At 36.8% G+C, this 18343-nt stretch overlaps 1 protein-coding gene and 1 pseudogene; one reads left to right on the forward strand and one right to left on the reverse strand.

Annotated features, from left to right (window-relative positions):
• Erich1 (glutamate-rich 1) overlaps positions 1 to 18343 on the forward strand; it is a gene marked incomplete at its 5' end in the record, with an annotated part of 52793804 nt that overhangs the window by 16544983 nt on the left and 36230478 nt on the right.
• Positions 13878 to 15533, reverse strand: Zmynd8-ps2 (zinc finger, MYND-type containing 8, pseudogene 2; annotated as a pseudogene).

The following is an 18343-nucleotide window of genomic DNA, read 5'->3' on the forward strand; positions in this document are numbered from 1 at the left end:
TCCTGTAGGCAGCAGAATGCAGGGTCCTCATTGTTTATCCAGTCTTTCAATCTATGTCTTTTTATTGAGGAGTTGAGGCCATCGATGTTGAGAGATATTAAGGAATAGTGATTATTGCTTCCTGTTATATTCATATTGGGATGTGAGGTTATGTTTGTGTGCTTTTCTTCTCTTTGTTTTGTGGCCAAGACGATTAGTTTCTTGCTTCTTCTAGGGTATATCTTGCCTCCTTATGTTGGGCGTTACCATTTATTATCCTTTGTAGTGCTGGATTTGTAGAAATATATTGTGTAACTTTGGTTTTGTCATGGAATATCTTGGTTTCTCCATCTATGTAATTGAGAGTTTTTACAGGATACAGTAACCTGGGCTGGCATTTGTGTTCCCTTAGGGTCTCTATGACATCTGTCCAGGATCTTCTGGCTTTCATAGTCTCTGGCGAAAACTGTGGTGTGATGCTGTTAGGTCTGCCTTTATATGTTACTTGACCTTTTTCCATTACTGCTTTTAATATTCTTTCTTTATTTTGAGCATTTGGTGTTTTGACTATTATGTGACAGGAGGAGTTTCTTTTCTGGTCCAATCTATTTGGGGTCTGTAGGCTTCTTGTATGCTTATGGGTATCTCTTTCTTTAGGTTAGGGAAGTTTTCTTCTATGATTTTGTTGAAGTATTTACTGGTCCTTTGAGCTGGGAGTCTTCACTCTCTTCTATACCTATTATCCTTAGGTTTGATCTTCTCATTGAGTCCTGGATTTCCTGTATGTTTTGGACCAGTAGCTTTTTCTGCCCAACATTATCTTTGACAGTTGAGTCGATGATTTCTATGGAATCTTCTGCTCCCGAGATTCTCCCTTCCATCTCTTGTATTCTGTTGGTGAAGCTCGTATCTATGGCACCTTGTCTCTTCTTTTTGTTTTCTATATCCAGGGTTGTTTCCATGTGTTCTTTCTTGATTGCTTCTATTTCCATTTTTAATTCCTTCAACTGTTTGATTGTGTTTTCCTGGAATTCTTTCAGGGATTTTTGTGATTCCTCTCTGTAGGCTTCTACTTGTTTATTTATGTTTTCCTGTATATCTCTAAGGGAGTTCTTCACGTCTTTCTTGAAGTCCTCCAGCATCATGATCAAATATGATTTTGAAACCAGATCTTGCTTTTCTGGTGTGTTTTGATATTCCGTGTTTGCTTTGGTGGGAGAATTGGGCTCTGATGATGTCATGTAATCTTGGTTTCTGTCGCTTGGATTCCTGCATTTGCCTCTTGCCATCCGATTATCTCTAGTGTTACTTTGTTCTTCTATTTCTGACATGGGATAGTCTGTCCTATAAGCCTGTGTGTCAGGGGTGCTGTAGACCTGTTTTACTGTTATCTTTCAGCCAAGTGTTCTGCTTTCGGGCATGTAGTTTTTCCTATCTACAGGTCTTCAGCTGTTCCTGTGGGCCTGTGTCCTGTATTCACTAGGCAGATCGATTGGAGTAGGAATGTTTGTCTTGCCTGTGGTCCCGAGGCTCAAGCTTGCTTGTGGGGTGTTGCTTATGAGCTCTCCATGGGGGCAGCAACCAGGAAGATCTGTGCCACCCTTTCTGTGAGGTTCTGTGCAACAGGGTTCCAGATGGCTTTTGGTGTTTTCCTCTGGAATAAGTAATGTGGGCAGAGTGTAGTCTCTTCTGGTTTCCCTGGTGTGTCTGCCTCTCTGAAGGTTTAGCTCTCCCTCCCACGGGATTTGGGTGCAGAGAACTGTTTATGTGGTTGGTCCCTTCAGTTTCCGGCGGTGTCTCAGATGCAGGGGACCTGCTGCTGCTGTGCCCTTATCCAAGGGAACCCAGAGGCCATATACAGTTTCCTCTTGGGCCAAGGATGTGGGTAGGGGTGGGCAGTGTTGGTGGTCTCTTCCGCTCTGCAGCCTCAGGAGTGCCCACCTGACCAGGCGGTGAGGTCTCTCTCCCATGGGGTTTGGGAGCAGTGAGCTGCTGCGGGCAGGGATCCGCGGGTTTGGGAATCCCGTTAAAAACCAAGGTGTCCTGTCCTAGAGGAATTTTGCCACTGTGTGTCCTGAGTTCACCATTCAGGTCGCTTGGAACAGGAAGGTTTGTCTTACCTGTGTTCCCGAGGCTCAAGTTTGCTCGTGGTGTGCTGCCTTGACATTGTTGTGCTTATGGGGTTACAAGCCCCTTCAGCTCTTTCAATCCTTTCTCTAATTCCTCTAATGGGGATCCTGTTCTCAGTTCAACAGTTTGCTGCTAGCATTTGCCTCTGTGTTTGACATGCTATCAGGAGGCAATTACATCAGGCTCCTGTCAGCATGCACATCTTAACTCCATCAATCTTATCTAGTTTTGGTGGCTGTATATATGTATATATACATATATACATACATACACATACATATGTACACACATACACATATATATATACCTGTTTACATACACCCCCCATATATATATATATATATATATATATATATATATATATAGGCTCTGTACCTATGTAGGGCAGGCTCTGAATGACCAAAGTGTGGATGCTTCACTTCTTCTTAAAAGGAATGAAAATATTCATAGGAGGGGATATGGAGACAAAGTTTTGAGCAGAGTCTGAAAGAAATAAAGGTTATTAAATTTATGTTGTTGATAATAATTCCACCCTTGGAAATGTGTATTCATTGACAGATGCAACTCTATAGAAGTTTTCTCTGTTCTGACTATTTCAATAGAGTTATGTTTGCCAAAGAAGTTAAAGTCCAAGGGAGGATCAGTTCTGTCAACTTCATCTAATTCAGTTGGAAATGAATGGTGAGAACATGAATCCAACATTTTTTAAAAATGAATATGAAAAATACAATTGTCTTTTGACAAAATCAAATGATGTAGAGTTTACTGTAATAAAATAGGAAAAACTAAACTGTGACATTGGTGCTAGCAAATTGATGATGAATAGGGACCTTCTGGAGGGAGTAAAAAAAACTAAGGAGAAAAAAGTTTTATCTCTACCACTGGAATAAAGATAGGATTTAGCTCTTTTGAGATGATTAAAGGGAATTTCTCATGCAATTTCAGCAAATATTTGAAGAAGTGAGGAAAGAATTGAAATACAGATTTTAAAATTATTGGACAACTTAAAAAGTCCTGAGGGAAGTATTTAACGTAATGGAACACATGCAAAGGTCAGGAAAGGAAATGTCAAAGACATGTTGAAGTTCTCAAACTGATTGGTATTAAAATATCCAGACATTATGATGATAATGATAGTGATAAATGCAATAATAGCAATATTTCTGACATGCCGAAAGCAATAAGTATAATGAGACTATAAGTTGCTTACAGTCATGGATATTAGAGAACTGATGCACCGTGAACACTAAATCCCTGGTGATGGTTATTTGAAGTACAATCATTGAGCTACTTGACTCCAATCACCTGACTATGTTCCCTGCCTTTGATTTGTGAGTAGATAATAGTTTGTTAGTATACTTGTTTTATTTTATTTTATATTATTTTATTTTGTTAATGGACACAATATAGACTATATGACAACTGTGGATATAAAGAGTTTGCTATACAGGCAAGGGAGGGCATAATCATAGAAACTTTAAATATTTAAATCAAGAACCTTCTGAAGAACTCAGATCAGTATCAGTCAATTATTCCCTTTAAACAATTTTTATATCACATCATTTTCTGAGACACTGCCACACTGATTTCCAGAGTTGTTGTACCAGTGTGCAATCCTACCAACAGTGGAGGGGTGTTCCTCTTTCTCTACATCCTTGCCAGCATCTGCTCTCACCTGAGTTTTTGGTCTTAATCATTCTTACTGGTGCTAGGTGGAATCTCAGGGTTGTTTTGATTTGCATTTCCCTGATGGCTAACAATTTTAAACATTTCTTTAGGTGTTTCTTAGACATTCAATATTCCTCAGTTGAGAATTCTTTGTTTAATTTTGAAGCCCATTTTTAAATATGATTATTTGTTTCTCTTGAGTCTAACTTCTTGTGTTTTTTTGTATATATTGTATATTAGGCCTCAATATGATGTAGGATTGCTAAAGACTTTTCTCAATCTGGTGGTTGCCATTTTCTACTATTGACAATGTCTTTTGCTTTACTGAACCTGTGCAATTTTATAAGGTCCCATTTGTCGATTATTGAACTTAGAGCATAAACCATTTTGTGTACTGTTCAGGAAATTTTCCATGTGTGTATGTATTCAAGGCTCTTCCCCACTTTCTCTTCTACTAGTTTCAGTGTATCTGGTTTTGTGTGCAGGTCTGTAAATCACTTGGACTTAAGCTTTGTATGGGGTTGATTTGCATTCTTCTACATGCAAATGACTCTCCAATTGAAACAGCACCATTTGTTGAAAATGCTGTCTTTTTCCCATTGGATGGTTTTAGCTCCTTTGTCAAAGATCATGTGACAATAGATATGTGAGTTCATTTCTGGGTCTTCAATTCTGTTCCACTGATCTACCTGCCTGTCTCTGTACTATTGCTTTGTAATTCAGCTTGATGGTGATTTCCCCAGAAGTTCTTTTATTGTTGAGGAAGGTTTTCTCTATTCTAGGTTTTTTGTTATTTCAAATGAATTTGCAACATGCTCTTTTTAACACTATGCAGAAATGAATTGGGTTTTTGATCTGGATTTCATTTGAATCTGTAGATTGCTTTTGGCAAGATCGCCATTTTTACTATACTAATCCAACCATGCCATGAGCATTGGAAATCTTTCCAATTTTTGAGATCTTCTTCAATTTCTTTCATCAGAGACTGGAAGTTCTTTTCAAGCAGATCGTTCATTTGCTTGGTTAGAGTCACATTAAGATATTTTATATTATTTGTGAATATTGTGAAGGGTATCATTTCCCTAATTTCTTTCTCTGCCTGTTTATCCTTTGAATTAATTTTTTAATCAAGTCACTTTGCTCAAGTTGTTAATCAGTCTTAGGAGGAGATCTGTGGTGGAACTTTTGGGATCACTTACGTATACTGCCCAGTCATCTGCAAATAGTGATATTTTAATTTTTTTCCAATTTGTATCACTTTGAATGATTTTTGTTGTCTAATTTCTCTGTCCAGAACTTCAATTACTATATTGAACAGAGATAGTGGTCAACCTTGTCTAGCCACTGATTTTAGTGGGATTGCATCAAATTTCTCTCCATTTAGTTTGATGTTGGTTCCTTGTTTGCTGTATATTGTTTTTACTATGTTTAGGTATGGGCTTTGAATTCCTGCTCTTTCCAAGACTTTTATCATGAAGGGGTGTTGAGTTCTTTTTTCAAATGTTTCTCAGCATCTAATGAGATGATCATGTATTTTTTTGTTTGAATTTGTTTATATAATGGATTGCTTTGATGGATTTCCGATTATTGAAACATCCATGCATCACTGGGAGGAAGTCTACTTGATCATGGTAAATGATTATTTTGATATGCTCTTGAGTTCTGTTTGCAAGAATTTTATTGACTATTTTTACATCAATATTCATGAGGGACATTGGGATGAAGCTCTTGTTCATTGTAGGGTCTTGTGTGGTTTAGGTATATGCATAATTGTGGATTCAAAGAACGAATTGCTAATGTTCCCACTGCTTCTATTTCATGGAATAGTTAGAAGAGTATTGGTATTAGGTATTCTTTGAAAGTCTAATAGATTTCTGCACCGAACCCATCCAGTCCTGGGCTTTATTTGGTTGGGAGGCTTTTAATGACTACTCCTTTGTGTCTAGGGGTTATGGGACTGTTTATATGATTTATCTGATCCTGCTTTATCTTAGGTACCTAGTATCTGTCTAGAAATTTTCCATTGCTTCCATCTTTTTCAATTTTCTTGAGTGTAAGGATCTGATGATTATATAATTTCCCCAGTTTCTGTTTTTATGTCTCCCATTTCATTGTTGATTTCATTAATTTGGACACTGTCTCTGTGACCTCTGGTTAATTTGGGTAAGGGTTTATCTATCTTGTCTGTCTTGTTGATTTTCTCAAAGAACTGGCTCCTGGGTTTGTTGATTCTTTGTATGTTTCTTTTTGTTTCAACTTGGTTGGTTTCAGCTCTGAGTTTGTTTACTTCCAGCTGTCTACTATTCTAGAGCTTTCAGGTGTGCTGTCAAGCTGTGAGCATATGCTCTCTCCAGTTTCTTTTTGGAGGCACCCCAAGCTATAAGTTTTCCTCTTAGCACTGCTTTGATTGTATTCCATAAGTATGTTGTGTCTTCATTTTCATTAAATTCTAAAAAGTCTTTAATTATTTTTATTTCTTCCTTGACCAAGTTATCATTGAGTAGAACATTGTTTTAGCTTCCATGTGTATGTGGGCTTTCTGTTGTTTTTGTTGTTAATGAAGAACAGCCTTAGTCCATGGTGATCTGATAGTATGCATGTGATTATTTCAATCTTCTTGTATCCATTGCTGCCTGTTCTGTGACTAATTACATGGTCAATTTTGGAGATGGTAACATGAGATGTTGAAAAGAAGTTATATTCTTTAGTTTTAGGTTTAAATGTTCTATAGATATCTGTTAAATCCGGTGGTTGATAACTTTGTTAGTTTCTCCATGTCTCTGTTTAGGTTCTGTTCCATTATCTGTCCATTTCTGTGAGTGGGGTGCTGAAAAATCTTCCACTATTATTGTCTGTGGTACAATGTATGCTTTGCGCTTTAGTAAAGTTATTTTTTTCTTTTAATGAATTTGTGTGCCCTTGCATTTGGAGCATAGATGCTCAGAATTTAGAGTTCATCTTGGTAGAATTTTGATGAGTATGAAGTGTCCTTCCTTGTCTTTCTTGATAACTTTTTGTTGAAAGTTGATTTTACTCAATATTAGAATGGCTACTCTAGCCTGTTTCTTGGGACCATTTGCTTGGAAAAAAATTTTCCCAGTCTTTTACTCTGAGGTATAGTCTGTCTTTGTCACTGAGGTACACTTCCTGTATGCAGCAAAAATGCTACTCTTTATGTACTTAGTTGTTAGTCTATGTCTTTTTTGGGGGGAATTGAGTCCATTGGTGTTAAGAGGTACTAAGGAATTGTGATTGTTGGTTCCTGTTATTTTTGTTGTTTAAGGTGCAATTATGTTTGTGTGGCTATGTTCTTTTGTGTTTGTTGAAAGAATATTTTCTTGCTTTTTCTAGTGTCATTTCCCTCCTTGTGTTGGAATTTTCCATCTATCATCCTTTGTAGGGCTGGATTTGTGGAAAGATTTTGTGTAAATTTGGTTTTGTCAGGGGATATGTTGGTTTCCCCATTAACAGTAATTGAGAATTTTGCTGAGTATAATTGAGAAAGTGCTGCACTGACATTTGTATTGTCTTGAGCTTGTATTACTTCTGCCCAGGATTTTCTAGCTTTCATAATCTCTGTTGATAAGTCTTATGTAATTTTGATAGGTCTTCCTTTAAATGTTACTTGACCACTTTCCCTTACTGCTTTTAATATTCATTTTTTGTGCATTCGATGCTTTGACTATTATATGATCAGAGAAATTTGTTTTCTGGTTCAATCATTTGGAGTTCTGTAACCTTCTTGTATGTTATGGGCATATTTCTCTTTAAGTTAGGAAAGATTTCTTCTATAATTTCATTGAAGATATTTGTTGGACCTTTAAGGTGTGAATCTTCACTCTCTTCTATACCTATTATCCTTAGGTTTTGTCTTCTCATTATGTCCTGGATTTCCTGGATGCTTTGGGTAAAGAGTTTTTTTCATTTTGAATTTTCTATGATGGTCATGTCAATGTTTTTTTTAGGGTATCTTCTGCCACAGAAATTCTCTCTTTAATCTCTTGTATTCTGTTGGGGATGCTTTGTCTATGACTCCTGATCTCTTTACCTAGTTTTCTATCTCTAGGTTTGTCTATCTCTATAATTATTTTTATTGTTTATATTTCTATTTTTAGATCCTGGATTGTTCAATTCCTTCACCTGTTTGGTTGTGTTTTCCTGTCATTCTTCATGGGATCTTTTTATATCCTCTTAAAGGACCTCTACGTGTTTTCCTGTGTTGACCTGCATTTCTTTAAAGGAGTTATTCATGTCCTTCTTAAAGTCTAGCATCATCATGAGATGACTTTAAATTCAAAGCTTGCTTTTCTGGTGTGTTGGGGTATCCAGAATATGCTGTGGTGGGAGAACTGGATTCTGGTGATGCCAAGTAGTCTTGGTTTCTGTTACTTAGGTTCCTGCACTTGCCTTTAACCATCTGGTTTTCTCTGATGTTAGTTGTTCTTGTTGTGTCTTTGTGGAGCTTGTACCTCCTGTGGGTCTGTGAGCCTGTGATTTTAGGAGTGAGAACATTTTTGTGAGCCCAGCTCTCTCCAGGCAATCTTTGGTTCCTGAGGGCTGTGAGATAGCCTTGACTCTGGGTTCAAATGAAGCTGAGTGACAGAAGATCTTCAGGGAGAGGTAGTGCCAAAACCACAGGTGGCAAGAGGGAAGAAGAGAAAGGGAATTTTAAATGAGGAACTGCTTCCATTAAATTGCCTGTAGACAAGCCAGTGTAACATTTTCTTGATTAATAATGTGTGCGGGAGAGTCCAGGCTATTCACTGTGTGTCGTACCACCTTTAGGCAAGTGGCATGTGTTTATATGAAAGATTAACTGAGTGAACCATGAGGAGCAAAACAATAAGTAGCAGCCCTCTATGATCTCAGCTTCAGATCCTGTTTTGATGTTTATGCTTTGAGTTCCTTCTTAGCTTGCCTCAATGTTAGACTATGAGGTTTGAGAACAATAAAATCTTTCTTGTAATTTTCTTGATCATGGCCTCTTATCATAAAAATGGAAATTAAACTAAGACATTCAGATATCTAAATTTGGGGATAAGACATAAAAATATAAGACATAAAAATTCAGAACAAATACCAGGCTATCAACAGTGTGAAAACATAACAGGGATTTGTCGCCTATTGTGAAATTGGAGATAACTAAGAACTAGTCTTTTAACACTAATAATTAAGCTTTACATAAAGTAATGGGAACAGCTTAAGAAGGGATATTGAAGTAATGAAAACTTTCCTCTAACCTTTGTCTGATCCTGCTTATCAGTGTGATGCAAAGCAAGAGAAGTATAAAATATTGATTAAATTGATGTTAATATTTGCCCACAGAAATAAATGTGGGCAAAATGGAGTAAGGCCATTCTGTTTCTTTGTTATATTTACAGACCATTTTGCTTCATCATGGTGCTATCTACCTGATATCACTTTCCCTTTATCACATATAATGAATTTTGTAGGTGTCTGGATTGTAAAACTTGGGTTGTATAACTTCTAGACCAAAAGTATACTTTGTTTTGTTTTGTTTTGTGAAGAAAATTTACCATGTTAAGATAGGTGATGGGCCATGCTTATAATCGCAGAATTCTGGAAGTAGAGATTTGAGGATTGCTCCTTGTTTGCAGATGGCCTGGACTGTGGTTAGTTCGAGGATAGCCATGTTAGTGTCCATGTAGCCTTACTCTTTTACATGACCTTGTTATGCTTCCTTCTTAACATGACTACTAAATGTTATTTCAAAAGTTTAGTTTAAGAACATTTTCCAGGATCTTTATTAATATCAAATATAGTTTCTTTACTTGATCACCACAACCAGCATCAAAATGCTATCACATTTGTTTCACGTTAAGTAAAAGAGACTGCTGTTGGATCCCGATGGTTAAGGGCGATTGTCAGTTGAAAGGCTCCAGAACTATCAAGAGTAGAAACCTCTGGTCCTATTTCCAAGTGAGTTTCTATATTAGGTTACTTGAAGAACCACCCTAAATGTATGGAACACCAATCAATGGATTGTATCAATGGAGTTCTGGTTGAATAGAAAGAAGAAAGCAAGCTGAGTATCAGAATTCATTACGCTCTATATCTATGCTATCCATATAATGTTATAGGCTGTGTCAAGATCTGGACACTATTAATTTCCAGCCTAAAGTTAGCACTACCTTAACTTGCTTTTGTAACCTACAATACAAGTAGATAAAAAAGTTGTTTCTTCCCAAAGAAATACTTCTGTAACCCCATTTAAAGCATAGTCCTTCAAAAGTTCCTATGTTGCCTCAAACCTTTCTTTTGCAATTCCTTATTCATGTTAATAGGATGTTACTTACACTGATTCACTGAATCTACTTGTGTTACAAGTTATCATTGATGTATAAGTTTCTAAATATAATGGCTCTTTAGTCTGTAAACTATATCTGGTAACTTTTAAAAATACATTTTATTTGATTTCAATAAAACTATATTCCCTTATTTCTATTGCTATTTCATGAACAGCTTATATTCTCTCTCTCTCTCTTTCCATATATATATATATATATATATGTGTGTGTGTGTGTGTGTGTGTGTGTGTGTGTAAACACACACACACACACACTCTTCTTTTTTATTATGTTTTATGTTACTTCCTAATTTTGAAACTCTAGAATAATCTCACTTTTTATTTAATATCCATCCCTTGGTGATCTCATACCTTCTGAAGCTTTAATTATCACCTCTGCGGCAAGGATTCTCCAAATATAACACCAATCAGAATTTTCCCTATAAACTCAGTACACTTAATATCAAAACCCCTACTCAGATCCCCACTTGGCTGTCAAATATTTCCAAATGTAACAGAACTATAAGCAACTGAGTTACTGTCCTCTTTTTCATGTGGGAATTGATCCATACCCACTTTTCTTCATTTCTTTAAGTATAACTTCAAATTTTCAGCAGCTTTAGAGAAAGAAAAAGTAACATATTCTTGATGATTCTTTCCTTCTGACAGCACAAAGCTAATTATTAGTAAATTTTGTTACATATACTTCAAAGATGAGCTCTGTCTAGATGTCTTTTCTCATGCAGTCATTCTGATTGACAGGGCATACTATCCTTTCTGTCTCTGAATTACATTTTCTGCTTGCATCTTTGCAATACAATCCTTTGCCAATTAGAACCTGTTAGAGCAGTATTTGGAGGATATTTACTCTTGTGGTTATAAGACAGGAGTTCCTCTCTCACAGAACAAAGACAAAGTACAGGTCAATATTATACAAGGGTCTATAGACTTGTCATTCTTCCTTGATTGCATTATCTTCTGGTCCTTCTCTTGATTACCTTTTGACATCTTGCCTGGGATCCCATTCTTAACCATGAAACACTTTCTCAATCTTGTGGGATTTTCTCTATTTCTTATACCTGTCTAACCCACTTCTCAGAGTTCAACATTGCTCAAGCTTTAATGATCATCACTGTCCTCTATCTTTTTAGTCTTAGCTCAAATATCTATTTCTAAATTATTTTTAATATTATATGCTACAAGTTGCTTATTTTACAGATAACTACATATTTGACAGCAACTAACCTATTATGGTCTCTAATCTTATTTATTAATCTATGTGCATATTGTGTTTTTTTACTAATCCTCAGCAAATAGAAAATCATCCAACATTACTTGCTATTCTTAATTAAAGAGGTAAATAAAACGTGGAGAATCTGGTGGTACATAACCTCAAACAATTTTAATAAAGATGGCACTATCATCCTCAAATGAATTAAGAAATAATATTGTCCCTAAACAGAGCAATGTGTTCACTTGTGATTGATAAAATAATGGGAAGTCTGCATGGCCTGATCTAGTAGGAGAAGTATGCATTGAGATGAAAAAAAAATAGAATCCCTATAAAATAATTTCTATTTTAGTAATGTTTCACTTTGAAATGAAGCAGTGTTTTTGTCATTAGGAAATAATGTTGATAAGGATTTCCTGTCTTCAGGTGGGATTCTACTTTATGTTGATGAAGTCACTGGATATTATGACATTTTTCTAATTTCCATTTTAGGATCAGAAGTCATTAAGAAATAAAAAAACAGTCTCAGGAAAAACAATCACATAAGTTTTATATATAATAAACTGGCTAGAGAATTTCTAAGTCCACAGAGGAAGAAATAATAATTTGTATAATATTTTCAACAGATTGACCAGATTTGGGGACAAACATGTGGGAAAGAGCTTGGGATTTGAATATTGATATATGCATAATCAGAATTTTAGTTTCAAACTTGTCTGAGTAAGAAAAAATAACTAGAATGAATATTCTACTTTTGAAAATATTTAAGTAAATTATCTATTACAGAGAATGGTGGACTGATGGATAACATTTGGCAATTAATGACTGAGTTGTTAAATTATAGTTTCAAGAGAAAAATTTAGGTAGATTGAAGATCGTTAGCAAAGTTTAAATGAAACAACTAGTTTAATGTTACTAGAGCTGTCAGAAGATTATCAGATTTGGTTATAGTAAGAAGAAAGAATTCATTTCCCTTTGATGCAATCTTCTAATTATAATAAGAAGACACACCTCTTTAACATTCATAATCAGGTTGGTGAAAATGTTAAGTGGGAAAGATCAAGAAACGAGGGACAAACTGAAGGAACTAGATAATAATGGAAGAGTTAGAGTTAAGGCAGGCCTTGAAATAGCTTGTTTTATGTAAAGCTAGAGAGCATTTTATGTGACATTAATAACAGAACAATAAGAGTGCATCATTTCTTGTGTAAATGTGCAGAACACGCCTATATTGTAAATAGATTGATGTTTCACTTTTGTAAGAATGTTTGAAGGACAAGCACTTTAATTGTGTTTATAATTGAATATTAAAACATTGTTCCATGTGTATTAAGTTTCATAAATTGTGGGGTGAATAGCTGAGGAAGGTAAATGATGTCAATAAAAAGCTGAACTTAATATCAAAGGAATTTTTGTACATGTATAGAGAATTGTTTGACTGTTTTAGGTAAGAAACTGCTAATCACTGTATTATGGTCATGTAAAACAGCTGGAGAAGTGTTGCATATATTAGAGATAGATATCAAGGTTGTGATTTGCAAATGAGTGGGAGAACGAGAATATGTTTGGAGAAGAGAAGCTGAAATAACTGAAAATATATAAATAAGCAAATTTGTCTACCTGGTAAATAAAATAATTTTGAATATAAAGAGAAAATATAGAAGATCCCAAATACATACCATTAAAGAAGGCAATAGCCATATGAAAATTATTATTGGAAACGATGTTGCATGAAATTTGATGCCATCTAAAGCTATATTTATTTTTCTTTTTCTTTTTTCATTTTCCTTTTCTTTGAACTTGCACATGAGCACACTTTATTTTATGCCATGCTAACTTCAAGCAGGTTTTAATGGGGCAGCTGTGGTGGAATACACCTGTCATCCCAGCGCATGGAAGCGGGAGCAGGAGGATCCTTTCTTCCAAGACCAACCAACTAGATTGGACTATTACTTAAGTCACCACTTCATTGCATTTTTCCCTCAGATCCTCTTAGATAGCACATTAGAAATTACCAGGAAACACAATTCCATGGTCAACACTGTCCTTGTCAGTCTTCTTGTCCTACTGTGTGTCCTGACTCATTCTGTTCTCCACAGAGCCTACACATAGGAGAGCCTACATGTAGCCAATTATGGTTGTCATGATAAAGGTGGAAAAACAAAGGCAGAGAGACATTGAATATGTTCCCCAAAGTTACATCGGCTGAGTGGGAGTCTTGCCATTAGAGATCAGTGTCGTCTCCAGAGTTGGACAAAGATAACCTTGAAGGAGGTCTGATAACTGGGCAGGGGAACCAATTTTCACCTTGATTCACTTAAGATCCAAGTTAACCCTAACACAAAAGTATCAAAAACTAAGCTTTCAACTACAGAATAATGAGAAAAAAACAGTCACAGGGCACTGTTGTGAAGAGTTAAGAGGCTCTGACATTGGCTTTAGGCCCTACAGGTTTTGTGGCCATTTCCACCAACTTTTAAGGATGGCCCCAGCTGGCATTTGGGAGTACTTCCCTAGTCTCTGGAATCTGGTGCTGCATGCTTGCAGCTATGGTTGAGCCATTCAAAGACGCCAGAATGCCCCAAGTGGCCTCCTAGCCAACTCTCCTAACTGGGGTTGACCTGTGATGTTATTAAGGAAGTCTATGGACTTCTTGCTTATGCTGAAGTGGCTGGATGGGGCCTGCTTTCTTGGTGTTCTGCTCCACATCGGAGCCAATGTGCACAGAAGAGTTCATACTGGTGAAGGAATGAGGCATGTCAGACAGGGAGATCCTGATGCCGGCGCCCCTGTTCAGAAAGGGCTTGTTCAGAAGGATCTTGGGGGATGCTATCATGTCAAAATTGAGCTTCACCTTCTCCTCTTTGTCTTCTCTCTGGCAGTGTCATCGCTGGGGTTGCTGGGATCGAGCAGCATTTGGTACTGGCTATTGGGAGTGTAGGGCGTCCTGAATGGGGAGTAATTAAAAACCCCAAACTTCCTCTGTATGTTCCTCACTTTCATCTCTTGAATGGCACTGTTGAAGATACTTTCAGCCCTTTTTTATTGCAGAAAAGGGGATTTTTCTTTCTTTCTTTCTTTCTTTCTTTCCTTCTTTCTTTCTTTCCTTCTTCCTTTCTTTCTTTCTTTCTTTCTTTTAAAGAATTATTTTATTTTTAGTACACTGTGAATACACTGTCACTGTCTTCAGACACACCAGAAGAGGACATCAATCCCGATTTCAGATGGTTGTGAGCTACCATGTGGTTGCTGGGAATTGAACTCAGGAACTCTGGAAGAGTAGTCAGTGTCCCTAACCTCTGAACCATCTCTCCAGCCCCCAAAAGGGGCTTCCTTTAGACATGAGGTAGCAATTATTGCCTGGAACCCCAGGCTCTGCCATGTTGTCCAAAGAAATGGGCATCAACCTGTCCATCTTTGTCTCTCAGAGCTCTCTCTAACCAGAATGGAACCCCTTTCAGTTTTGCCCAGACCAGTTTTGCTTCAGGGCTCATAGAACTAGTTGTCTTGTTTTTGCCAAACTGCAAGATAACATTCTGGACATACTTCAATTTCATTTATCTAGTGCTCACTTATTTTGATGACGACCTTTGCTATTGTGTCAACTTGTGGTTTCCCCCATTGTAAATAATGCAGTTGTGGAGGATCCACTTGGCATCAGTCAGGAAGGCTTCTGTACAGCTGTATATCTTTTTTGTTGTTGTTTTGCATTCTTTTCCAATGTACAAAGGTCCATGGGGTGGAAAATATATTCTGCATAGTCAAGGTGTTGCTCCAGTGGAATGGGCTTCTGGAATGCATCCATCCCTGGGTGCTTCATTTTCTGAATAGCAAACTTGAGCAGATAGGACAGCTGTTCTGTGGTCAGCATGGTCATGGTTCTGCTCTGTGTCTCCATGTATTCTGCTACTGTAATCTTCCCACATTCCAGACAAAATCAGTTCCCCTCTGGTTCAGATGTCTGTCTCAGACACTTAGCATGATAAACCTGGGGACAGAGCTGACAGAAAAAGACTTGTCCTTCCCAGTGTCGAACCAGGGAATAGAAGTCATTCCGTCTATCTTGCTCCTCATTGCTACTGTCCAGTAAGCCGGTTTTCTTTTTCTTTTTAATGGGGCTTGTGGATGGGCAAATGGCCATTGGAGGAATTTGGAGGGTTGGGGAACTTCAGTTCTTTCTACAAAGCCAGGGTCTTTGGAGCGAGTAGAGATACCCATTCCTTCCAGGACCTCCTGCTCAGTTGTTATTTCCTCTTCAGTCAAGCTTCCCAAAATCTTCCACGCCTGGCTCCTGCAACTCTGTAGCTCCATGGGCAGCTAAAGCTATATTTCAAGAAGCTGATAAAAATGTTCATTTGCAAATAATAACCCAAATCAGGAAGGTATAATACCGGCTTTATCATTCCTATACTTGTGAGAATACTAAGAACAATGGTGATTAAAAAATTAAGAATGAGTCAGTCTTTAACTTCATGTCTGATTTAAACAGGCTTGTTTTATAGTTCCTTATATAAAAACTATGTTTTTATAAAGTTTTAATCAAGTTTTATACATTTGGTGAAGGCTGCATTCTTCGGAGTCAAATCATGCTTACCAAGAAGACACTAGAAAAAAATAAGAAAAAAATTGGTGACCCTTGAAGCTAAATGGCTAATCCCAATGCTTGTCCTCAAAATCTAGTAGGTTACAGAGTAAAGTATGTCAGTAATTGACTATTTCCAGGGACAAATGTGATAGGATGAAAAAGGTTCTTATATTGTGAGTCAGGGTTGTTTTTAAATGAAGTCATGATTTGAGTGGTTCCAGTTACAGCAGCATGGTGTAACACATTGAAACAGTAGTTACTCTAAGCTTGTCACCTTAGGAAAGTAGGCCATTGCTGATAAAGTGAAAGTTGAGCTGCATCTACTTCCTACAATGTGATAGGCTATATACATATAGAAAAATGTCCGTTTCCAAGGAGAAAATACAACAACTTCATGATTTACGATGCTCCACCATATCACAAGGACACATGCTCCACTATGTTCACAGCAGTCTTATTTATACAACCAGAAGCTGGAAACAACTTAGATGTCTCTCAAATGAAGAAGGGATACAGACTATGTGTTTTGTTTACACAATGGAACACTACTCAGCTGTTGAAAATGAATATAATGAATTTTTCAGGAAAATGGATAGAACTGGAAATATCATTCTGAATGAGGTAATCCAGACCCAGAAGAAGATACATGGCATATGCTCACAAATAAATAAATATTAGTCAAAAAGTTCAGTATACACATGATACAACTCACAGACACTATGAAGATTAGCAAGAAGGAAGGTTGAAGTGTGGATACTTCAATACCATTAGACATATTTAGAAGGAACATAGATTGAATGAAAGACCATCTAGAAACAAGCCCAACTTGAGATCCTTGCACAGACACCAAACCATGGCACTATTACTAATGTCATGTTGTGCTTGCAGACAGGAGCCTAGTATAGCTGTCCTCTGAGAGGCCCTACCAGCACCTGATTGAGACAGAGGCAGATACAGCCAACCATTGAACTGAGGTCAGCCACCCCAATGGATGAGTTAGGAGAGGAACTGAAGGAGCTAATGGGGATGCAATCCCACAGAAAAAGCTACTCTGTACCCCTCAGAGCTCCCAGTCAGTAATCCACCAAACAAAGAACATATGTGGGCTGTTCACGTGCCCTGCTACATCTGCTGCAGAAGATTGTCTTTCCTGACCTCAGTGGAATACTCAAGGATATACTTGATCCTGTAGAAATTTGATGCCCCAAGGAAAGGGGATGTTAGAGGCATGAGTGGCTGGGTAGGTGAGAATGAGTGGGTGATTAGGTGGGAGAGTAATCTCTCAGAAGCAAAGGGGAGGGAGTATGGGGTAAATAACTCATGGAAGGGGTTCCAGGATGGGGGGCAACATTTGAAATGCAAATCTAAATACTAATTAATTATAAAACAAATATACTGTGATTCCCAAACTGAAAAGTGTCAGAATTGAGTGACAGAGCCTTCAATTCTACATGTCTGCTTTCTAGAAAAATAAAAAGATTCCAAAGATTTTGAGGTGACACAGAAAATTTTTAGTGATACAAAAATAACGAAACTATTGGTTACATTTAGGTCAGCTACTCAAGAGTTCCATGTTCTGATTTGGTTTGAGATTGGAGAGAAAAAAATCATAGCCTAAAACTGGCTGGAATCAATAAGTATAAATTTCCAATACCTTACACAATAATACATTATTAGCACATGGTAGTGATGAAGGTTTTTAGGCATTTAGAATGTCAGACATTCTAAGAATTTTGCATGAAATGAGGTACCAAGTCACGATTAGGCACGGGTTTAGTGAGCTGCTTGAAATTATTTTTAAAATATTGTTCCTGTTTCAGACTTAGGAATGTCTACTCTGGTCCACCCATCATCCTGATGTTAGGTTGCTCAGCTAAGGAAAGAAAATATGACCCCAAAAAGGGAACGTACTGCAGAAAGGGGACTGTGAAGGAAGTTTGTCTGTCTCAGGGTGACTGAATAAGTAGATGACTGTTTAAAATAACAAATACGTGGGATTTTTCAAGTGCATATTCAATATGAATTTAAAATATTGTTTTGTTCACAAACTAAATGTGTTTCAACAGTACTTTGAGGAGTTAATAAATAAAATGTCTTTTAGAAGGAAAGAGGTGTTGATCAGAACTCAGATATTTCCTAGGGGAAGAAAGTTAACTAAAAGTACATGTAACTTTAAAATTTTTTTAACACTAGTAATTTTATAAGAAAGAGATTAATAAAAATTAATTTGTGTAGGAAATAATAAACCCTGTGATCCCATTTGTAAACATTTAAAATATTGAGGTTTTTACACATTACTATTATCTTTTTATAATTACCTATAGAATAGAGCATATAAAGAACTGTGAGACAAAAAATTATATCAACAGTAGCAGAATTTTAAGCTCAAAAAAATAAAATTTCTAGGATTATTTTTAATGCAAATATGAGTATTTGTTTTGAT

This window comes from Rattus norvegicus, chromosome 16 (genome assembly GCF_021556685.1).
Source record: "Rattus norvegicus strain SHRSP/BbbUtx chromosome 16, alternate assembly SHRSP_T2T, whole genome shotgun sequence".
Classification (NCBI taxonomy): Eukaryota; Metazoa; Chordata; class Mammalia; order Rodentia; family Muridae; genus Rattus; species Rattus norvegicus.